We start from the raw sequence: 24,055 nt of genomic DNA, 5'->3' as shown, positions 1-24,055 counted from the left end.
GGATGCCTTCCTATCCCTGTGGATAATAAGTTTAGACAAACTCTGGGGGATGGATGCCTTCCTATCCCTGTGGATAATAAGTTTAGACAAACTCTGGGGGATGGATGCCTTCCTAACCCTGTGGATAATAAGTTTAGACAAACTCTCAGGGATAGATGCCTTTCTATCCCTGTGGATAATAAGTTTAGACAAACTCTGGGGGATGGATGGCCTTCCTATCCCTGTGGATAATAAATTTAGACAAACTCTGGGGGATGGATGCCTTCCTATCCCTGTGGATAATATAGCTGTCATTATACTTGCCACAGCAACCTTCTAGAGACAGACTGGGGACACGCTGAGTATTTCTTATGCTTCTTCATCAAAGATACTTTAACAGTTCCTCAATGCACTCTTGGCACATGTGGTTCAGTATATCAAATTCTCAGTGTCATCTCAGAATCCAGCAAGTACTATGCATGTCTTTCATGTGGTCACATATTTCCCTGAGGTGTTTGGTGCAATATATTGTACCCATGTTGCCATTAGAACCTCATCAGGTGCACAGCGGGTGCAGCACTGGAACTATAAGGGCAACCATTCCATCAACTGCCAGGCAGTGTGTGATACATGGGGGTGCATCACCAATCTGTCAGCCTAGCATCCTGGCAGTGCCCACAATTTTCATATCTAGTGCACTAGCACATTCTACCACCTCTTGTTGCATTGGAATGGAATACCTCATGGTCACCTTGTTGGTAAGTGGAAATTTTAATTTGAATTATCTAATTAGTTTTTCTTATTAAAATGTATTGCTTAATACTAAACCACTCTTACTTTGTTTTGTCTTCCCCTTTTTTGTTTTTCTTCTTTTTTACAGTATATTCAATGAAGCCATGGCTTATGAGTTCTGTGAGAAATCTGATGAGAGCTGTGGAAAATAATTGGATTGCCTTTTAGTATGACCTATATATTGCATGCATGATGTTTATCACATGTTGCATTTCGCTGTACTTTTCCATTATCGGGGCAACAGGTCTAATGAGCACTTGGAATAGAATGCCAGTTCCCTGGCTGAACTGGGTCATTTCAGTAGCAGGATAATTCAACTAAGGGCACTTGCAGGCAGTGAGCTTTCTAGGTACGTCTAAATAAATCGATTCAACTACATATAGTTACTATTTTAATTGCTTAATGTTGCCATATAGTTCGACTGCCAAGTACCGTTGATTTATATTTTGTCTTTGAAGATGGTCGTGCATGAAAACGATCTGTTTGCTAGCACACAAATAAACAGATGTTTGAAAACCTACAATGAAACTGAATCTGTCACTCATATAATGCGCTTTATAACTGAAAAGGAATTTTTAACTTTTACACGTGATACTGCGTGTGTCGTGAACTTTGACATTATGGCTGCAGTTGCACAAAAGTAGGACTTTGTAGCTTCAAATAAATTGTCAACCCTGCCAAAAGTCTTGCTATGGGATCTCTGTGCTACTCTATATAAATAAATAAGTAAATAAGCTACTTTAATGATAATAGAACTTCATCAGAATAACAGGAATTAGTTAGAAGACTGTATAAATATGAACATAAGTCATCTGATCATGCAGTAACCAATGAAAGTAGAAATATAACCATACAGTACAGTAACTAATGCATAATGTAACAGTGAGAGAAGCCAATGGAAGCCTGTCATATTTTTTTTAAAATATACCAATGAATAGTGGGCATAAGGAATAAAATTGCCTATGCAAGAGGTGAATAGAACTGTACAAGTGAATCTGCTCCTAAGCATACTAAGTAATGTAAGTCAGTCTGCAAGATACTGAAAAACAAAGGTAGGGTAAAGGCTATATAGTAATACCAATAAAATGTTAGATGCTAAAAGTTATTAAGAAATGGAAATATACTTATATATATATATATATATATATATATATATATATATATATATATATATATATACACACACACACACACACAATATATACATAATATGTACAATATGTATGAAGATTTATTCATACCATTTTAAGGTACATTTAATATTTACACTATCATTTAATCCAGGGAACATATCTGCTCCTATGAGCAGTTGCCACTTTAATTCCTTAACTTCCACAAACAAGTCAGGGTTACCAAAGAAGGAATCTACTTGCTCAAGAACAAATAAACGGAATTTTATAAAATTACTGCAAAACATATTGTGTTTGACAAGTGCTTTATTATTATTCTTTTCCTTGATGGCTCCTAGGTGCTCCTTGACTCTATCTGACAATTTCCTAGTAGTCTTGCCCACAAAAAAACTTCCACATGTAAAACATCACTAGCATACACTACAAAAGTAGTGTGACAATTATGGTGTCTGTTGAAGTTAACATGAAAATTACAGTGTGAGAATGTAAAACTAGAACCTGTGAGAATATATGGGCAGACGACACAACCATGACATTTATACATACCAGACGGAGCATCAGTAATAAGAAGTGGGTTAACTAGAAAATGTGAATCCCTATTCTCATGGCGTCTACGGATGTTTTTGGACCTTTGGAATGAGAAAGAGGGTGTAGTGCCTAAGACTTTAGCATTAATGTGTGTGTCAGAGAAGATGTCCCAGTTATTCGAGATGATTTGTCTGATAGAGGTCATATCCCTAGAAATAGGGAGAGGGAAACTTAGTGTTCTGTTGCTACTAGCTGAAGTGTTAGAGTTAGAATTGGAGTGTGACTGGAAACCAAAAAGTAAAATAGGGACAAATCCTGTGCATCTATTAGCTAAAACTTCATTAAAAATGCTATTAACAAATTTAAAAGGGTAGTTTCTAGCATAAAACATATGCTTAAGTAGACTAGCTTGTTTCATAAATTCAGTGTCATTGCTAGTCTATTTAGATATATGTATAAACTGTCCCTTAACAAGATTTTTCTTCATGAAGAAGGGATGCATACTAGTAAAGTCCAAGAAGTTGTTCTTATATGCATCTTTCCTGAAAATAGTGGAGGAAATTTCATCATTCTGTAATATGTCAATCTTGGTATCAAGGAAAGAAATAGATTTACCACATCCCGAAATAACTAACTTTAAAAAGTATAAACTATCTTGTATGTGAGAGATGAATGAATTCAGACTAGTGAGGTCACTGCTCCAAGCAAAAGAGATGTCATCAATATAACGCTTATAAAAGACAACATGTTTAAAGTCTGGTAATAGAGATAAATTATCATTTTCCCAGGAGCTAAGTACAATATTAGCAAAGGCTGGAGCCACCATGGACCCCAGGGACACACCCTTGATTTGTTTGTACAATACATCATTGAAGAAAAAAAAGTTGTTATTTAATACAAGATTAACAAGAGTGCAAAGGGAATGTATTTTGTTAACAGAGAAGGTGGTGCATTTTTCTAAAAAATCTTGAAATAATTCCATGCCTATGTTATGTGGTATATTTGTATAAAGTGCTTCTACATCAAATGTAACAAGAATGCTACCAGGTAATTTAGTCTTTATATGATGTAATTCGTCTAAAAATGCCCATGAGTCACGTAAATAGTAAGGTGTAACTTGCACAATGGGGTTAAGAACAATATCCAGGTAGTGTGCAATTTTTTCTGTGATGTTTTTTTTTGTTAGATATAATATGCCTGAACGGTGGATCAGATTGATTTCTATGGATCTTAGGGATACCAAATAATCTACCTAGACTGGGTTGGTGTACTGACATAAAAAGAAATTCATTTGGGGAGATAAACCCATTCAATTCAAGATATTTCAAAGACTTATCGACTTCAGTAAAATGTTTAAATACAGTTTTCACATCAATAAGTTGAAAAAAATCATTATTAACTAAAGAGCTTTCCATTTTATTCACATAATCAGATTGCTCCATCAAGACAAGACTAGTGCCTTTGTCGACATGCATAATACGCAGAGATTTGTCTTTAGTTAATTCTTGTAATGCAAGTCTTTCTTTAACAGAAAAATTGTGCCATTTACGGGTGTCATTAGAATGACATTATTTCCTCAAATCCCTTTCACATACCTTTAAAAATGTTTGTACTGAAATATTAAGTATGGGTTACAAAAACTTTTTGGTTTCAATATACAAAAGTTAGATTCAGATTCTTTAGAAGTAGGTGCATCAGAACTGGGAACATCGGGAGCAGAACCCATGTCATCAGTGTCAGAACAAGTAATAGAAGGACTGCCATAGTCATCAAGTTCATTTGAATTAACATTGTTATCCAACAGCCTGAGATTAATCTTTCTAGCAAACAATTTAAGGAATAAATGCAAATCGGGTAAATAAGCCCTTTGCGAAGGGATAAAATAAATCCTTTATGTAAAACCTGTAACTGGTCTGGGGTGAGGTTTCTGCTAGTAAGATTAAAAACACCAAAACTCATCTGTTTTAATGTGTTAACAATGTATGCTTGTGTAGCTTCATGTATGGCAGACGTGATATGTTGTGTGGTCACATTTGTATTTGTATTTACATTTGTATTAGAAGTGAAATCAGTACCAGAATTAATATGTGCATATTGAAGCTCAAGAGTACTATTAATAGTATGTTCAGGCTGAAGCACGGAAGTTGAATTAGTACTAGTATCAATATGTGTATGTTGAATCATAGAAGTGCTGTTAGTATGTGTAGGCTTAAGCATGGAATTGCTCTTAGTATGTGCAGACTGAAACTCCAAAGTGTTATTAGTATGTGTAGACTGAAACACCAAACTGCTATTAGTGTGTGCAGACTGAAACAAAGTAGTGTCATTAATGTCATTGTCATTGATAGGAATAAATACATAAGTTTTATTACTAGAAACAGTATCATTATGCATTAGTTACTGTACTGTATGGTTATATTTCTACTTTCATTGGTTATTGTACGATCAGATGACTTATGTTCATATTTATTTATACACTGTCTTCTAGCTAATTCCTGTTATGCTGATGAAGTTCAATTATCACTAAAGAACAAAAGCTCAAACATCCGTTCAGTGCCTGGATTTCCTTATTTTTGGTTTATTTTCAACTTAAATTAACTAGTTTTATGATGTATACAGTTCGGAATTTTAATAGTGAAGTTTGTTTTGTTTTATATATATATATATATATATATATATATGTGTGTGTGTGTGTGTGTGTGTGTGTGTGTGTGTGTGTGTGTGTGTGTGTGTGTGTGTGTGTATTTCAATTGTCTTTGAAGTTCAACATTGACATCAGTCACTAAGTACCTGAAATGTCTAGCCTGAGTCACAGTAGGTAAAGGTCAAATGTGTCATACACAATGTCTCCTAAAGACAAGGTAGGTGAAGGTCATGTGATCTCAAAGAGGAGCTATCATGTGAGCTAGACGATGACGTGCTACAATGTTATAACCTATTTGAGATAGGGGATCCTACAGACAATGATGTCATTGTGCTGTAGGACTGGGATCTCAAATTAGAGGTTCTGCTATGTGTTGATGAACTCTGACTGTGGTGTGCATGAACTCTGTTTTGTTTGCCCCCCTTACTATTTCCTCTACCTTCTTGAGAAGCACTAGTACTGTGACATCAGCCACATGTCTGGACAGTACCCCATCTTCTTCCCTGTCCAACACTGACTCCTATTTGAGTTTGGTAAGTCCTCCATAGTATACAAATTGAGGCAGACATGGCTATTCTGTATGCCACCATACTGCAGATAGTGTGATCATGGCATTATCCCTACAGTGTGCCAGTACCATGTAGTGCTAGACATCATCACACACCCATTCTGCAGGACTCTGACTATTTCTAGCTGACTCTCAGTGGCAGTGCTAAGCATTGACAATGTCACAGCATTTTTGATGCTGGGCAACCAATGCTTTACATATTTTATGAGGTAGCTGTGATATGTTGGTGACTTTGACCCCTTTGTAAAGGTGCCAGAGTGGACACTGTTACATCTGCTACCTCTGAGATTTTGCTCTCATCCAAAAGTTGTTCCTGTGGGTCTGGAGATACTGGTGTTAAGGTGCATGGTTTTTCAGTCTGTACAACTATTAGTGTAATGTCATCATGCATTTGACTTAGTTATCCAGCTTCACTTCCTGCTGAGTTATTTACCTGTTGTGCGGTATGTGATCAAACCATTAAAATGGCAACTGTATGTCACTTTCCTCCAGCTATCTCATAAATATAGTAATGTAATCATCATCAGCCATGTTACTGTTGTTTTCTAAATTCACTGCTCATTTCTGCTGCTGGCCCTGTAAAGAATTACTTGATTAAATTACTCATCAGATACTGGAGTGCCCTATTGTATCCTGTGTAATGAGATGTGCGGGACACTTACCATTTAATAATATGTGAGGGACACTTACCATGTAATGAAATGTGAGGGACACTTACCATGTAATGAGATATGAGGGTCACTTCGTATGTAATGAGATGTGAGGGACACTTACCATGTAATGAGATGTGAGGGACACTTACCATGTAATGAGCTGTGGGACACACTTACCATGTAATGAGATATGAAGGACACTTGCCATGTAATGAGATGTGGGGGGCACTTACCATGTAATGAGATATGAGGGTCACTTCCTATGTAATGAGATGTGAGGGACACTTACCATGTAATGAGATGTGAGGGACACTTACCATGTAATGAGCTGTGGGACACACTTACCATGTAATGAGATATGAAGGACACTTACCATGTAATGAGATGTGGGGGGCACTTACCATGTAATGAGATGTGAGGGACACTTACCATGTAATGAGCTGTGGGGGGCACTTACCATGTAATGAGATGTGAGGGACACTTACCATGTAATAAGATGTGGGGGGCAATTATGTAATGAGGTGTGGGGGACACTTGCACTGCACTCTCTGTTCAATGTCATGTGCAGAAATTGAAGGTTCACCTGTTAATGGTAAATGTCCTGTGTTACATATACACATTTCACTTGAGTAATCATTTTGTTATGTAAATATATTACAGAGGTCAAATTAACTTTCCTGAGCAGATGTCAATTGATGCAGCAGACATAAGTAATAGCCAGTGTCCACACAACCTCTGATTATGCCCATGCCACCATCATCGATTTCACAGACATCCTGCCAAATGGAGAGGAGTTATTCCTCATCAAGTATTAAAGGAATAAGTGTCTGAGGTCCCACCCTTAGTAATGTTCTGGGCAATTGCATTCTACTTCACATTTGTTCTGGCATTTCCATCCACCTCATTAGCCCTGTTCTTGTTTTGTGTTAATATACAGTTCTTTCCTCTAACAGCATTTATATCTATAACCACTTGTTTCCAGGTCTTTGCCCTTTCAACTTGGTTGGGTCCCCCTTTTCCAAAAAGGTATTTGCCATATGTCCTAAGGGCTGCCATGAGAATGCATCCTCATGGCTAAAATTATATATTTTTCTGTCTGGATCCCTGCTGCTGAATTATTAATTTACCTAAAACAATATGCAAAAGTAGTATACTAAGCTGATCCACACATCAGCCAAATAACATAACCCCAATATTCGTACAAGTACATTCAAGTCAGACTTCACTCAGTTAAAACTGTAAAATATTAACAAGTAGAGCAGTGTCCACACATGAATAATAGTATCGCAAATACATATCATTGCACTATTGTATGTTGTTTCAGAGTTGAAATCCTTCCCATACCACGTTTTATATTCCGCCATGACTTTTCATTCATGACTGACAGATCCTTTTCCACAGTACAGCAGCATGCATCCTGACAACAGAATACACTGATGTAAATGCAATGCAATGCATCAGACATCATTCACTTCAAATTATTACTTATTATCACTTAAAGTATATACTAATATCCTATATAGCATAATCTATAAATACAAAAAGTAGGCAAATATTTATCTTTCACATTGACATCAGTAGTACTTTCCCACTCATTTCCAGTACTACTGTCATTATACTCATGCCATCATCATCATCATTATCATCATCATCATGAATCAGCTGCATCTGATAGTCCATCTAGCCATTTACAATACCCTTTTTTCCATGTTTGAGCATGGGGTTGGGGTGTCACATCAACAGTGATAATCATCTAGAGTCCATTTTCACAGGATCACATCAATAGAAATGCATTTCTCTAGGTAATAATTGTTGTATATATTATTAATGGCACTGTTTGAGAATTTATATCTTACTTGAGAAACTTTGCACTTTTGCAAACATTTCCCATCTAACTCGACTGTCCACAATTAAATATGATGGAATTGAAATTATTTACATAGAATTAGACTTCCTTACATGTTTTGCATACCAATTAAATTCCAGTTACATCTATGAATCACATAAATGTCTAAGTACGTATGTTAACAGCTTCATATAAGTAGACCTTAGGTAACTGTGGGCAACCTGGGCTGTCTGACGCTGAACCAAGCTGGCCTCATGAATGTGCAGGTATGCCAAATATGGCTCAAATTTCCATAAGGATTGGAAAGGAAAAATGTTGCCCATTCCTAAGTCAAAGCATGTTTAAAGTTCATGAAATTAGTATTGTCTCAATCTTTGATGTTAGCCAGAAGAGCTCTTCTTAGCACCCACAATGTGCTCAGTATTGACTCCTTCTGCAATTCATATGGAATTACAAGCATCGGTGCCATATCTAAGTATGATTGTAAATTCTTATTACTACTACTATTGGAACATTCTGGGTATTCCTTATTCCTATTGCCCTGATTTCTGCCTGCAGTTCCTGGTATTTGTTTGTGTCTCTCTGTACGTAAGACATTGTAGTCACTGGATGCAGCAATTTCAGTGAGCAATGCTACTTCTGTCTTCTTTCATGGACTACTATATCTGGTTTTCTCATATCCATTTTTAACTGTTGGTAATGGGGCATCCCATGTGATATAAACTTCATTTTCTATAATGCTTTGTAGCTCATGTTTCCAATGTTTATGTTTGCACAATCCCAATGAAACAGTCTTGCCACATTATTATGTCTTTCAGTAAACAATCCTTCTGCCATTAGTATATTACAACCAGCAACAAGATGTGCAACTGTTTCCAGTTATGTTTTACAAAACCTACATTTTTGTCTGTTTCTCCCACGTGTTCAGCGGACCTTGTAAACCAACATGTACATAGTCTACTATCGATATTAACCAGCATCAGAAGCATAAACCAGCATAAAGAAGAAACAGTATGGAATAAGTTTCCATGTAATAAAGTAACATTAGGCAAGACATGTACTATTTTTTAGTACAAGGAACACTATGGAGCAGTTTTAGAGAGGTTTGTGATGATAGTACTGTCCAAGACTAAGAAAGATAAAAAAAATCCATGAGAAGTCCTGAATATGGAATAAGGTGGGAAACACGGAAGAAGAGTTATGAGTGTCTGAAGGAAAGCTTTGTTACTTGCAAAATTTTGCGTAACATGAATGGAAAGACATTGTTAATCTAATAAGAGCCAGCTGATGAAATGTGTATGAAACAAAGAAGGTCATATGACAAAAAAAAAAGCTTAAGGAAAAAATGCAGTTTCATTGAGTGATAAAGTAAATTGTTATGGGAATGCTTCTTTGAGGAAGCCTTGTTTCAATATTTAGATCTGGGGCAGGAACAGATAATACTCATTTGTGAGCTCATGAGCTTGATTTTGGAAAATAATTGTATTTTTTTCAAAGGAGAATATTTTTCAGCAAAACAAGGGTGTAGCAATAAGGGCAGCTTGTGCCCCTCGTATATCTAAACATCGTACTTTTGGGTTGGGAGACCACATTTGTGTTCACTTGCCCCTTTTGGAATAGAATAAAAATGTATGCAAGATTTTTGGATGACATATTTTTTCTTTAGAAAGGTACATGTGAGGAAGTTGATGAATTTGTCCCATACCTAGGAAATACAACAGAATTTTTAACATTTACCTACCAATATAAGAGCAGTATTTATTTAGATACATATATATCCCATTATAATGATGGGTTTAAGTCTAAATTGTATAGAAAAGACACATTTTGCAACTCTTATATACATTTCCGAAGTAGTCATCCTATATTACAAAAAAAGAGTATAGTAAGAGGGCAGGCCATCCGAGCTGCAAGGATGACATTACATAGAGATGTATGGGAAGAGTTGGAAAAAAATAGTGAAATGTTTCAGGAGAGAGGATACCCCGAAAATCGGTTGTTGGAAATCACAAGAGAAGTATATGAGAAATGGGGTATTATAGCAATAACCCACGCCTGGGTGTGGGTAATGCGGGATTTACCCACGGTTGGCGTGGTTTGTCCAAAGGTTATGATCAAAGTGGTGTTGTGAAGAATATTGGTCCACAGTGTAGGTCATACATTGTGGAATCACAAGGAGCAGTTTTTAAGTGGAATTGGAAACTTTTGAGACAGGTGTTTGAGCCTATAACACAGCACATAGCCTGTGAGAAAGACTCTTTACCTCAGAGTGAGTTGTCCAGTGTTCCAATTCCTGAGGAAGTTCCAGAGGACATTCCCATTCCTGTGATAAATCCAGAAGTTCCTGATATGAGCTGTGCACTGCAGACTGTCCCTGTACCTAAATTTGGTCAACACTGTTACGTTACTAAATATGGTCACATCTCTAAACCCTGTGACAGATACAAAGCAACTTGGACATGAACATTGTGTTTTGTTTCTAATGTCTATAGTAATGCATGTCTAACTCTAATACTGTATTTTTTCAAATAGCAATCTTTTTAAGAGGGAGGATGTAGATCAATGTGTGTGTATGCACCTTTAAGAAGCTACCCAAGGGCTTGCCCAAGTGTATAAATACTGAACACATGCAAGCTAAGCTGCCATTTTGTAGTAAGCTGTTGAGATGTAAGCATGTATGCATGTAAGGTCGGTCTGTTAACTAGTTTGTTCATACTTTATGATGCTGCTATCCATGTATTTCTGTGTATTAAAGCATCTAAATGAAACCCCCTGCCTGCTTGTCTTATGTGTTAGAGAAGGACAAGTGACAGGTTATTTATCTTCTCAAACTGGTTAAGGTTGGTACTGGTGATGGGGCATATAGGCCCATGTCATTACTTACTCAAGCACAATGCTAGACAATAAAATCTTTGTAAAAATTCTCTTCTCCAGAAGTTTCTAGGTGAACTGATTCAGGATAGGCAGCAAGGGTTTATTAAAGGCAAGATGTAAGGCCCAGACCTGGTTTGAATTTGGTTGAATTTACAACAATTCTAGAGCAGTTCTTTTTGTTTGATTTCTCCAATGTCTTTGGCTAAGCTGAATGAGTATTTTTATGGCAAATACTGCTGAAATATAACTCCCATCAGAATTCATAATAGAAATCCAATTATGATATAATTCATCCAGAGTGTACCTTTACAAATGGCATTCTTTCTGAGGGTTTTAGTCTATCCAAGGGAACAAGACAAGGATAACCCCATCATACCTCTTAACCTCTCAGAGCAGGAAAAATGGACAAAGCCATAAATAATAGTGGTACAAAGGCACAAACATAGGGGGTTTAAATATTGCTCTTACAAACATAGAAAATTGATAATATAACAGGTTTTGCATTAGCATGCATTTTCTGAAGGGTATGAGGTCTGAAAATCAACTGACTTTAACCTTCGATAATTTACCTATGGTTTGCCAGAAAAATACCAATTTTATGAGAAACAGACCAAAATTATAAGGGAAAAATCTGGACATAATGTGAAAATCTGTGCATTTGACAATATGAACCCCATCTCCTCTGCTTTTCATTATGGTAATAGAAGCTTTAGCTTGTTATTTAGAGACGAAGGCATCAGAATTTGATATCCACTCTAAATTCAAAACTTTGATGTTATCAACCTGGTTTGCTAATGATGGGGTAATATGGATTAGGGACACAATTAAAGCAGTGCCTAGTCTTCTTAATTTGTTAGATACATTTGCTTCTCTTTCAGGTCTGCAAATTAATAAATCTAAAACTTGTTTTTTATTTTCACTTACTAAGGCTTCTTTGGATGCTTTGGGTGCATCTACATTTATTGCAGGGATTAGCCATTAAGGTCTTATTTAGACCTTAACATGTTTTATACATTGAGTCTATGTTTATTGTGTTTCACTTATGATCTGTGTTCATATTAATTGGTCTGGGAGATTTTGTTTTATGGTATTATTGTTCTGCAAATTATCTGTATTTGAGGTTCAATAAAGGTTGTTTCTTGTTCCGAAAAAAAAAAACACATTTTATTAATGTTGTCAGGAGTGTACTGAAATGCCCCTCCCAAAGTGCTGAGGCACTTGAATCATATCTTGAGTTGCTAAATATGCATTCCACAGCAGCACAGATTTGTTCATGGTTGACATATTACAATGATTTTCCATAAATGTGGGATGGCACTGGTATAACCAGATAAGGCTCAGAAGCACATCCTGCATGTCTCATTATCAGAAGTATAAGAAACACACAAATGTGAGTTGCACAAAAAAGAATATAAAATACAACTGGCCAAGAAATGCTACACATCTCAAAACTTGCTTTATGCCATTAAGGTAGTTCTGCAGGGTAAACGCTCCCTACAGCCCATATATATTAATTATAATTAATGGTATGTTAGACTGTGGGTAATACACAGATGTACCTCATCCTCAAAATTAGTATACAGTCTCTATATTCTGACTTTCAATTATGTCATTCCAAGGATCACAATTGGGTTCCTCAGAATTTCAGCAGAAGAGCTAATAGATTCAAGTATCTGGGAGGGGTGGTTGAGGAGAAGGAATTCTGAATGAAAAGGTCAAAGACAGAATCAGAGGGGCTACAGCCAATTGCTATAGGGTGTCAAGTGTATAGTATGAGAGAAGAATGCCAAAGAATCTGAAAAGTAAGGTGCACAAAATAGTGGTGCGACTAGTACTACTGTATGGTACAGAAACCTGAACAGTAAAGGCAGAGCAGATGAAAAAGCTAGAGGTGATGGAAATGAAGTGCCTTAGAAGAGTGGTAGGATGCACACTATGGAAAAGACAAGGAAGTGAGGACATAAGATCAGAAGCCAAAGTAGCTCCAATTACAGAAAAGATCAAAGAGAACAGATTACGGTGGTTCAGGCACATGTGCAGAAAAGCAGAAGACAATCCAGTGAAGAGGATTTGAGACAGACAGGAGGAAGGTAAGTAGAAATGAGGACATTCAGCAAATAGGTAGATGGATTGTGTGAGAGAATATCTGACAATCAGGCATGAGTGTCAAAGAAGGAAGGAGTGTAACATTGAACCAAGATGGCAACAGTTAATATGATACCCCAACCTCATGCAGAAAATGGGAAAAAGAGGGTTGTTGATGATGATGATGAATGATGGTGATGAAGCTCTCAGTCTGTGTGTCCCAGATATATATGAGACTAGTTTTCTCCAAGGATGATAGCACAATATGAGCAAAAATTATTGACTTCAATAATTGGCTTTAGTTTTTGGTGTCATTTGAAGGGGTTCCAATGTTTGACAACCTGGCAGAACATGATCAACAAACTATGCTGCTTTACCAGAAGTGGCCTGCATGTGACCCTCTAGGCATTTGATTACTGGCAATTATACAACGACCCCCCATTAATATTCCAAAACGTGCACACTGATTGGTCAGCGTGCACGTTGTAAATCAGACTTATACTAATGGAAAAAGGTCTGGTCGCCCGGACTTTTTCCATTAGTATAAGTCTTTTTTTACAGCAACGGAGAATGCAAGATCTCCGTTGCTGTTTAGACACTGTCTCGCTATGTTAAAGGAGTTTAACATAGTGAGACAGCTTTAAAAAAAGTAACAGAGATCTTCCTTTCTCCCTTGCTTTTTTTAAAGCTGTCTCGCTATGTTAAATGGGTTTAACATAGCGACGAGACAGTCTGTAAAAAGCAACGGAGATCTTGCTTTCTCCGTTGCTTCCACCCACAGCTCTGATGTACTGTGCAAGCATACACATGCGCAGTACATCAGAACTGCCGCAGAATACGAGACAGCTGCGGAAGGGCAACAAGGAGGCATTATACAATACCATTATTTAAGAAAAGTAAGTATATTTTTCTTAAATAATGTCATTGTACAATAGCAATAACCCACTTCTGGGTGAGAGTAATGCTGGATTTATCCACGGTTGTCTTTGTTTGGCCACTCGGGCTTCACCCTCATGACCAAACCACATCAACCGTGGGTAAATCCAGCATTACCCACACCCAGGCATGGGTTAATGCTATAATATATAATGCTCCCCAGGGGAAAATAGTGGAGGTATCTCAATCTTCATTCAAAAAGTACCCATGTCAAGACTGGTTAAGAAACATGATGCATTAGAGCTTCTTATGTTCCAATCATTATCAGAAAGATCCCTTACTGCAGATTGGCTAGCTACAGAACACTCTCTATAACTCTTGAAAGCCACAATGTCTATCTACAAGAACTAGAGTCACTCAGTATTAAACCCAATTCTATTTTCATGGGTGATTCAAACTTTCCAGGTATAGATTGGGAAACATATACCACCAGGTCCAAATCCAGCACTAGGTGTCCAAGATAGCTGCCTAGGTCCTGGTGCTGGCTGAGGGGTGGGGGCAAGCATACAACATTAATTAAAAAATAAAGGTTTTCTACAATATTAAAAAAACACTACTGCACCCTCCTTCAATACTCAGTGTCCAATCTGAACCAATACTGCTGCTTCTTCCTGTTTGGCATGGGTACATGCTGTAGCTGATTCCTGATTGACAGTCATACACAACAAATGAAATTTTTACAGAGATGACGTGAGATTTAATCTCACAACAGAAAGATATGGGATATCCTTTTGCAGCCGGATTAGGAAGAAGACACAGAATGTGATTTCTTTTTAGCAGAGCAGAACAGAACTTGAAGATCCTAACTTTGGAAGATGAATGGAGCAGGTAAATTGTATTGTGTGTGTGTGTGTGTGTGTGTGTGTGTGTGTGTGTGTGTGTGTGTGTGTGTACGTGCGTGCGTGCATGTGTGTGTGTGTTTGTGTGTGTGTGTGTGTGTGTTTGTGTGTGTGTGTGTGTGTGAGAGAGTGCCTGTGTAAAATTCTCAGTTAGATATAGCTGTTTAGTTAAGTGACTAGAACAAACCCTGTACCACAGCAACAAGAGGCAAAGGATTTAATCCTCCACACCAACTGCCAGACCTGTTTGTCTTTCATTTTGCAGAAAATATTTGATTTTGTCTCATATTTGTGCCCTTTCCTTGAACAAGTTACTTAAACAGATAGTTCTTGGATCAACTGGAAATTTAGGATAGAGTCTACAATGGCCCCCTGGACTGTAAGTCAAGTAACTAGAATCTATGAAACAGAGAAGTTACTGCATAAAGTAGGGACATTGATTGCTGTAAACAGAGCATCATCATATGAGCCATGATCTTTGGCTGTGATCCTTGGCTTCCTTAATGCTGATAGTGTGTGTGTGTGTGTGTGTGTGTGTGTGTGTGTGTGTGTGTGTGTGTGTGTGTGTGTGTGTGTGTGTGTGTGTGTGTGTGTGTGTGTGTGTATGTGTGTGTGTGTATGTGTGTCTGTATGCATTGTCTATGAGTTTATTGTTAATATTTTAAATATGAATACTTTTTAATTTAGCTTTTTTGCATGTGCACAGGTGTGAAATGCATTGTGTTTGGGTTACAACAGTTTGTCTAGCACTTAGTGCTGATGAGTAAGCCTATAAGCTGCTAAGGAGCTACGTTCTGTAGTACATTGTTTGATTCTCTCAGCCTTCATTTGTCTTATATATATATATATGACTCTGCAAAGCTACTTGCCCAACAGTACTCATGGATTGCTCTTGAAAAGGAACACTTGTACCCAATGGGCTTTTCCTAGTGTTTTACTGGGTTTGAGTGGATGTACTGTATTATACATTTGTCTTTTAAATTCCTGCACCCTTTGCATACATGGCAATTAATACTTTACTAAATGCTGTTTGATTATGAATCCTAACATGTATCTTGTAATTTAATGCATTGCCAGATGCATTTTCAATAAATATGAGTTTCAAGGGAAGAGAAGTTTAATATTTCTCAGGTCTGTTTTCAATACGAAAATGTCTTGTTTTGTTTAGTTAAGAGAATGTCTGTCAGTGCTTTTTTCTGCAAAATCTGAAATAAAAGTTTTAAATGAAATCCACATTTCTGTGATAATTGTAAAAGTAAAAAAGAAAATAGTATGCACACTGACAGGGTGTTCTTGGCAATTGTGGAGCGACAGACAACAAATGGGATACTAGTATCACTAGCAGGGAGTCATTATCCTGCACAGTACTCCATTTGTACATAATCATGTCTGCTGACTCTAAAGGTATATGTTTCAACAATACAGCATTATTAACCATTCATGTAGGTCAAACCTGTACTGAGTGATGTCAAAAGGAATAGCTATTTTTGATTACAGAAGAGACATAGGAAAAAAATAAGATGTAGGTGTCCTGCAAGCATGTAAAACCTTCCCCAAACAATATGTTCTACTATTATTATTATTTTTTTTCTGATTTTTGTATAAATTGTGGGTTGGTAAATAAAAGCTGCTGTAGCATTTATAATGTCTGTAATTATTTTTCTTTATTTATCGCACTAAAGAATGAACTAATTCATTAATAAGCCCGAACTCTGTAATATATTCTAACCATGTTGCATTTTAGTAATAGATTTTTGCAATGCTTTCTTTATAGCCCCCAGCAAATGGAAATGAGTTGATGTCTGTCAGATCACTGCTTGTATTATTTGGAGAGATGTTCAGAACAGTCTGATCTTCAGTATCCATTATGTAGTCATTGTTGCATATTAATGTGATATTCTTCTCTACGAGATCAGGTTGTAAATGATTTCTACATTTAGTAGAAAACTGTTACTCTGGCAGTTACTGCAGAAGACTAAAGCTCCAACCTGTTAATGAGCTGTTTCTTGTGGCAAGGGTGCTGGGTTTGAATCTTTCCACTGTCATTTACTTTTTGATTGACATTGAGCAAGTTACTTAACCAGACAGTCTTTAAGACCAATTGGGAACTATCAACCTGTTGTCATTTTTTGGCAGCCATCCCCAATTGGATAGCTGAAATAGTTCTGAAAATGTTTTGGCAATATCATCAACACACCATTTTTTAATGCAGCATTCTTTAAGGGCAGCAGGCACTGCAATTGTAGGTAAAGCACTTAAATGTAAAGTAGTTTGCTAGAAGCAACCCCTCTCCATTAATTATAATATTCTTTAATGTGGAATTATTCAGATGGCCAGTAGCATAGCTAGGGCAGGACAAAAGGGACAACTGCCCCAGTTGCAAAGTTTTGGGGTCTGATTACCGATCCTGATCTGTCTTTAATGTAATACCGGTTTTAAAAAAGCCAGTATTGCATTTATGGTCAAACCTAAGTGCTGTAGTGCTCCAGGTGTGGTATTAACTGTAGCAACAATTTGCTACAGTCTAAAAATAAGTTTTTTTTTTAATTAAAACATGAGAGCCATAGTGCTCCATGTGAGTAAGGTATAAACTGTAGCAGCTGTTTGCTACATTTAAAAGAAGATTATTATTTTTCCTTAATAAAGTATAAAAGATGAGATCTAGGGAGATGGTTACAGAAAATCGGGAGGAGCACCTGGACATGGCTGAAGGCAGACAGCAGACTTGGGAAGAAAAATACAGACTATATTAGGTGCAGGCACTCCTTCTTAATTAATTTGTTGTGTCAACCAGCACTGTTTCTTTTCTTGTCATTCCAAATTGAGTTGGTCCTTCTATAAAAGCACAGAGTTAGAGAGCTGTCTTGGTGGTGTTTCCAAAAAGGTTTCCCTCAAAAAAGAAGGTTTGGAAGCAGATACCTTTCTCAGTGAGCTTTTTATCTGTGAGAAAAAATCTTAAATGCGCTAGACATTAAGATGTAAAAAGTAATAAAATAGATTTCTAAACGATGTAATACAAGATTCATGTAACACCAACATGGAACATTGAAAAGACTGAATATATAAATGTTACACAAAGAAAAACTTGTACTCTATATGTCAAACTGTAGGAATTTTCATACAGGGAGGAAATATGTTGTGATCGGGTCTACTTTATTCTGTCAAAAGCTGAAAAGGGAGAATACAAATAGCACAACATGTAAAGAGTGAACCGCAAATACGTCGAATGAACAAAACCGCGAAAAGAGAAGTGTCGAATCGTCATAGTTGGCCCGTCTGCGGTATAGCTCGTTAAGGTAAGTGTGTGATAGTTACAGACCTTAGGGTTAGGGTGTGGATTAAGGTAAGTGAATAGGTAGGTAATGTATGTAAGGTTTAGTGTAGGGTTTTGTTAAGTGTATGTGTGTGGAATATTTAGTTTGTTTGGGTATAGCTCCGTAGGGGAAGTGCGTGGTAGTTACGGACCTTAGGGTTAGGGAGGAGTTAAGGATAGTGCATAGATAGTTGTGTATGTGGGGTTTAGTGTAGGATTAGCAGTAGGGTTTTGGTGCTTTAATTTAGGGTTAGAAGTAGGGTTTTGGTTAGTGTATGTATGTGTTTTTTTTTATTGTGTTTGGGTAGGTAGTGTGTTGCGGATGGTGGGTTGGCCGACTATGATGGTTCGAGGTTTTAAATTTCACAGTTTAGTACATTCGACTTATTCGTGGTTCGCTCTTTATGTGTCACGCTATTTGTATTTGCCCTTTTCAGCTTTCAAGATAATAAAGTAGACCCTTGTGATCTGGGTTCAATTTTCTCTTAGCTTGCTGTACATTAAGTGGGGTATTAGGTCTGAGTAATTTCACTTCAAGTGGCAATCATGCAAATAACATACATGGCTACATGATGAGAGAAATAATATTATGACAACACTGTGATAAATCAGTCTCTCTCTCTCTTTATATATATATATATATATATATATATTTAAGAGATTTTCACTTTGTCCATATTCTTCTATTTATGAAGGCAATTATGCATATTTATAATATAAATTTGGATATTGAAATAATGTTATGGTCATATTTTTAAGTTAATATTTCAATAATATGAGTCACCTGGCATGAAAATGATTTCTGCCCTGTTCGGAGTCAGGTCTTAAGGTATATCACTTTAAGAGTCAGGTCTGCATATATACTTTTTGAGAACTCAGGTCTGTTGATGTATTCGTTGAGTAATCTGGTCTATGGCTGTATTCCTATTGCACATCAGTCCTTGTAGTTAGATGATAACATTGCTGTCAAGAACTTTGAGTTTTAGAGACAGACACATTAACATCAGTAGGAAAGGGAGAGATCAGAAGTGTATATATGGTCTGTCTATAGCTGACCCTTATGTTTACTTGACCTCATATATCCTTCCCTGTCCCCTTTCATTGGCTGTTGTGAGTAAGCACAAAATTATCATTTTGTGAAATCACTTCCCATCAATTATTTAAATGTATTGGCTACCCCACTCTGTTCCATAGAATCAGAATACAAAGTGCCCACCCCCATTCAATCTATCCTGCTATTTTAAAATTAGTAGCTCTCCACTTAGACAGCTAAAGTAATTGCTTAGTGCACACTGCAGTGCTTATGATATTAACCCACTGTTTTCATCTTCACTTTAAAATCTGCTCCATCTTAAGACCACCAGTTATTGGAGAGCCCACATTCTGCCTCTCAGTAGTCATCTTGCGATTAGTGCTTCTGTTTTCTCCTGTTGAGAGAAGGAGCACAGGGACATTATTTCCTGGAGACAGCTGATCACCAGAAAGCCTAACAACTGCTTGGAATTTGTGCTTATATTTTGCTCCTGGGTAAAGCAGGAGCAAAGTGTATACATTCCTGAATGTTTCTGGTTGGGCAGTGAATGTCTGTGATTGACATTCCTGACTGGTCTGGTACTACTCAAGGCATCTACCAGGAAAAGGCTACAACAATTCTGCAGGCCCTTGCATCATCTGGGACAAGACTGTGGATCACAAAACAGGCTCGAGAGCCTGCTTCTTCTGTTGTGAATGGTTGCTAATGTTTTACTTCTGGTGAGAGATGAAGCAAAGGAGCATTGTACTAAAGCAGAGTGAAGCTGTGGTGAGACCGGCACTAGTGGTAGCCAGGCAGTAGCCATTCCCATGACTCCCCTCTTTTCATCACTCTTGAAAAGCTAATTCTTTTTCAGTAGGTACTGCTTGACTTGTTTCTAACTTCAGAATATCTGCCTAAATAATTCATCCTTAAATTTTCAGTCTACTTATTAGTTTTCCCTCAAGTGTTGTCAATGCCCTGTATAGACACAGACACTCTGAGTGACATTTTTCCTATAAAAGCATGATTGAAATTACACCAATACCTAGTTGCACACAGGACAGCTAGTTTTCAGTGACAAGCACTATAAACTGGATACTCCTGACATTGTTTTATATTCTCACTTCAGCAGTCTAATCAATAAAAATGGTCTATAGCCATGGATATGAAATTTCCCACTACCTCCGTTCTCAGCTTGGCAGATATGGGCAGCCTGAAGCAATGTAGAAATTGCCTCATGTTTACTGATAACCAGTAAATTCTCAAACAAACTGATACGGTATGTGAGAGATGTAGTGACGTAATGTCACTGGAAGTAAAGCTCTCACATAAAAGTACTCCTAATGCCAATAAGGTTGTCAGAAGTGCACACACTGCACCTATCACACACAATTCAAAGCAAATGTATAAACCCACATATGCTGAGACACTTAAATGTAACCTTCCTAATCCCCAAAGACCTCCTAGATGAAGTATATATAACAAATACCCTCAGCAGCCCCAAATGCATTCTTTCAAATCAACACCCACATAAACACATAGACTGCCATTTCACAGAGCCTCTGCTTCTAAACCCATAAGGCAAGCCACCACACAAGCCAACTTTCTGGTCATTGAAGACTACATCATGAGACACACTGATGTCCCTCTCATCAGCCTGAGTAAGGAAAAAGTCATGGTCAGTTGCTTATCAGGGGCTAGGATCCTCCACATTACGCACATACTCAAGTCATTCGACCACAAGTACAAGTATGACTCAGTCATAGTCCATGTGGATGCAAATGACGTGAGACATACCTTCCTAGACTATATGAACAGAGGCATCATGGAGCACCCAGAATATGTGTCCCAGGCTGGTATGAGCCTAGCATTGAGCAGCATTTTACCTTCTCCAGGGATGATACCACACTATGAACAAAAGATGACTGACTTTAATAATTGCCTTAGCTTCTGTGTCACTCTAAGTGGGTGCAATATTGCCTTGTATCCAAACTATTTACCATATCTCCACATCTAATCTTGGTAGTAATAATATCTATTACACAAAAAGAGAAAGAATGTATCGTACCTAACTCTTGTATGTGTTGGGCTAAAGAATTTGTAACTACATTCTTTTTATTTCTGATTTATGTTCCACAATTCTATCTCTTAGCCTTCTTGTTGATTTACCAACATAAAAACATGAACATTGTTGGCACAAGGGAATATGAGTGGATTATTCATTTAAATGCTGACACTCATCCTGGCTTGAACAAACAAGTTACAATTAAACCTATTTTGAAGAAAAAACAACAAGTTAAATAAGTGTTTATTATTTTCAAGTATTGTTAATATGTATTGTATTAAATGTTTAGGTAGCTATACATATAAATGTAGCGGAGTACAGCAGAAGTAAGAACAAAACTCCAAATTTAATTCCAAGAATGTGCACTTATAACATACGGATGAGCGCTTTCACCATTACAGTTTCTTCAGAACTGCTGATTATATATGTTTAACTATAAATACATGTTTATGAAATAGAAACATTTATAGTTCAATTCATATGTATTTATATGGTGGCACCAAGTTTTGTAGTAGTCAGTAATTTAGAAAGTTTCTGACTTATTGAAATGTAACATATTTCTTTAAGATCTTTTGATGAGAAATCTATTCAATTGTTCTCCTCTTAATTATATTATTAAGTCTGATTTATGATAGGTAGGCTGTGTCATGTGTTTTAATTTATTTTACGTATAAAGGATGTGATATCCTGACTAGAATTTTATCTAACACTGAAGAAGGACTTTTTGTTTGAAAGCTCTGTTTTAATAAAAATCTTTTTGGTATAGCGTTTGTGGACCTGCCTTTGTTTGTTGCTTTGGGCTTTTTTTTTTGCTGGTTCCACTTTATCATTGGTTCACTATATATTGTTCTTAGTCATATAAGGGCATTGTCAGGCCTCACTCTTATGGAGCTCCTGCATATCCACTAAACAATCAGCATCAGAATTACCCATTCTAAAGACTTAAATCTTGCCTGTGATATAAATAGGACCTGCTGGACAGACAGGTATGTATCCCAGAGACTACCCCATCTCTGGAACAGTCTCTCCATTCATGTGAAGCAGAATTCCTCCCTAACCCAATTCAAGTGTAACTTGGACAATTGGAATGGCAACAGGAAGTTCATCCCTGGTTTAGTACATATGACTCTAATGGACAGAGGCAACTTGTAAATGGTTCTTCTCCCAGGACCTTTTATGTAAAGGTTTCATCTCCCAAGCCCCTGCTTACACTTATCAAGGGTACCAGAACTTGTCAGAGATTTGGGATGCATGGCTAGGCTTAAAAAGGCCTTTGTAAACACCTATGAACCCATGAACCTATGAACTTATGAACAGCATATGAAACAAGGGATTAATCCTCTTTGTTTCCTGTTTATTTTAATTAGAGAGCTCCTATCATTACGGGAGTTGCTCTTCCTAATTTTAGGCATGACTTTTTCCTTTTGTTATATACCCCATTAAGATCAGGATTCCACCAGTGTAGCTTGCTTTTACTGTCTGTTTTAGGCTTACTTCTAGTAGGCACAGCAGTCTCTCTATAGCCGTTTACACAGTTGTGCAGGGTCTCTGTGAACAATTCCACATATGTTGTTGTGAAATCTGTGTTGAAAGAGAAATTGCATTTTTATAAACTACTGATTAATAGGGTGTAATTTACTTTGGAATACTTCATAACTGTTACAGGGTATGTTGGAGTTACCTAACTGATTTTATTTAGAAGGAGACAGTTTTGTGGTCCAACCTCACCAGTGAGGATGTGACAAGGTGGGTTTGAGGGATGCAGCATTTCCCTTGTTGGTCAGTACCAGGTCCAGTATGTTTAAACCTTTGGTGGGTATATGGACTAAATGGTCATGGGTATTTGTGTTAACAGAATCAAGTAATCTTTGTGTCTGCAAGTCTGAGGCAGTGTATGCTTCCCAGTCTATAGAGCAGTATTTAAGATCTCCCATGAATAGGACATTTGGTTAAATGGTGAATGTCTCCAGTAGATCTAGGTATGATATATAGATTTCTAGGGACACAGAGGGAGAGCTATTGCTTGCTAATATTTGTTATGGGACTTTGTCTACGTTGTTTTGCACACGGATAAATTCCAGGGCATCATCCTATTTAACCAAAGTAGAGTTATGCTTATTGCTAATATAGATTGAGACAACTCCACCTTTTGTTCCTGTCTGTGCAGCTGATGGTCTAAATGTGTGGAAGGCACTGAATCCAGAGTACATTATGTGGATTTAAACCATCCCCAGGATTCATTAAACTAAAGCTTCCGTGCAAGAACAGTGCAGCTACTCCTGCACGGAATGTGGCCACCGAGCGAGTCAGGAAACAGCTGATCTGACGTGCACAGCTCTACCAACACTATTCCTGCACAGAAAGCCATGCAGAACGCTAATTACCTCATTTGCTGGTGAAAACCATGCAAATGAGGTGAATTAGAAATTCAGGAAGCAGGCAGGCATCTGTGCAGGAACAGTGCTCATTGCAGAAATGTGTTTGGTTACTAACTGAACGCATTTCTTCAAATAGCAAAACAGTGGCATGACAGCTCAAAGCATGCATTATAAACTTTAGGCCAAATATATGGCCATTGGCATAGGAAAGTGTTTAATTTAATAAAAAAATCAAAGTATATTTTGGCAGATCTCAGCCGTTTAAGCATAGGGCAGCAAATGGGATTGTGCCGAAAAAAAAAGTAAAAACTCAGTTTTAGGGGAAATCTGCATTTTGCCATTATAGTCAATGGCATGCAGAATTAAAACATTACCAGGGAACACTGGTTATCAAGGGGAAAGGCTCCATG

The sequence above is a fragment of the Protopterus annectens genome, chromosome 2.part0, assembly GCF_019279795.1.
Source record: "Protopterus annectens isolate FY-2018-M chromosome 2.part0, PAN1.0, whole genome shotgun sequence".
Lineage (NCBI taxonomy): Eukaryota > Metazoa > Chordata > Ceratodontiformes > Protopteridae > Protopterus > Protopterus annectens.
Note: the sequence above shows the minus strand (reverse complement) of the source record.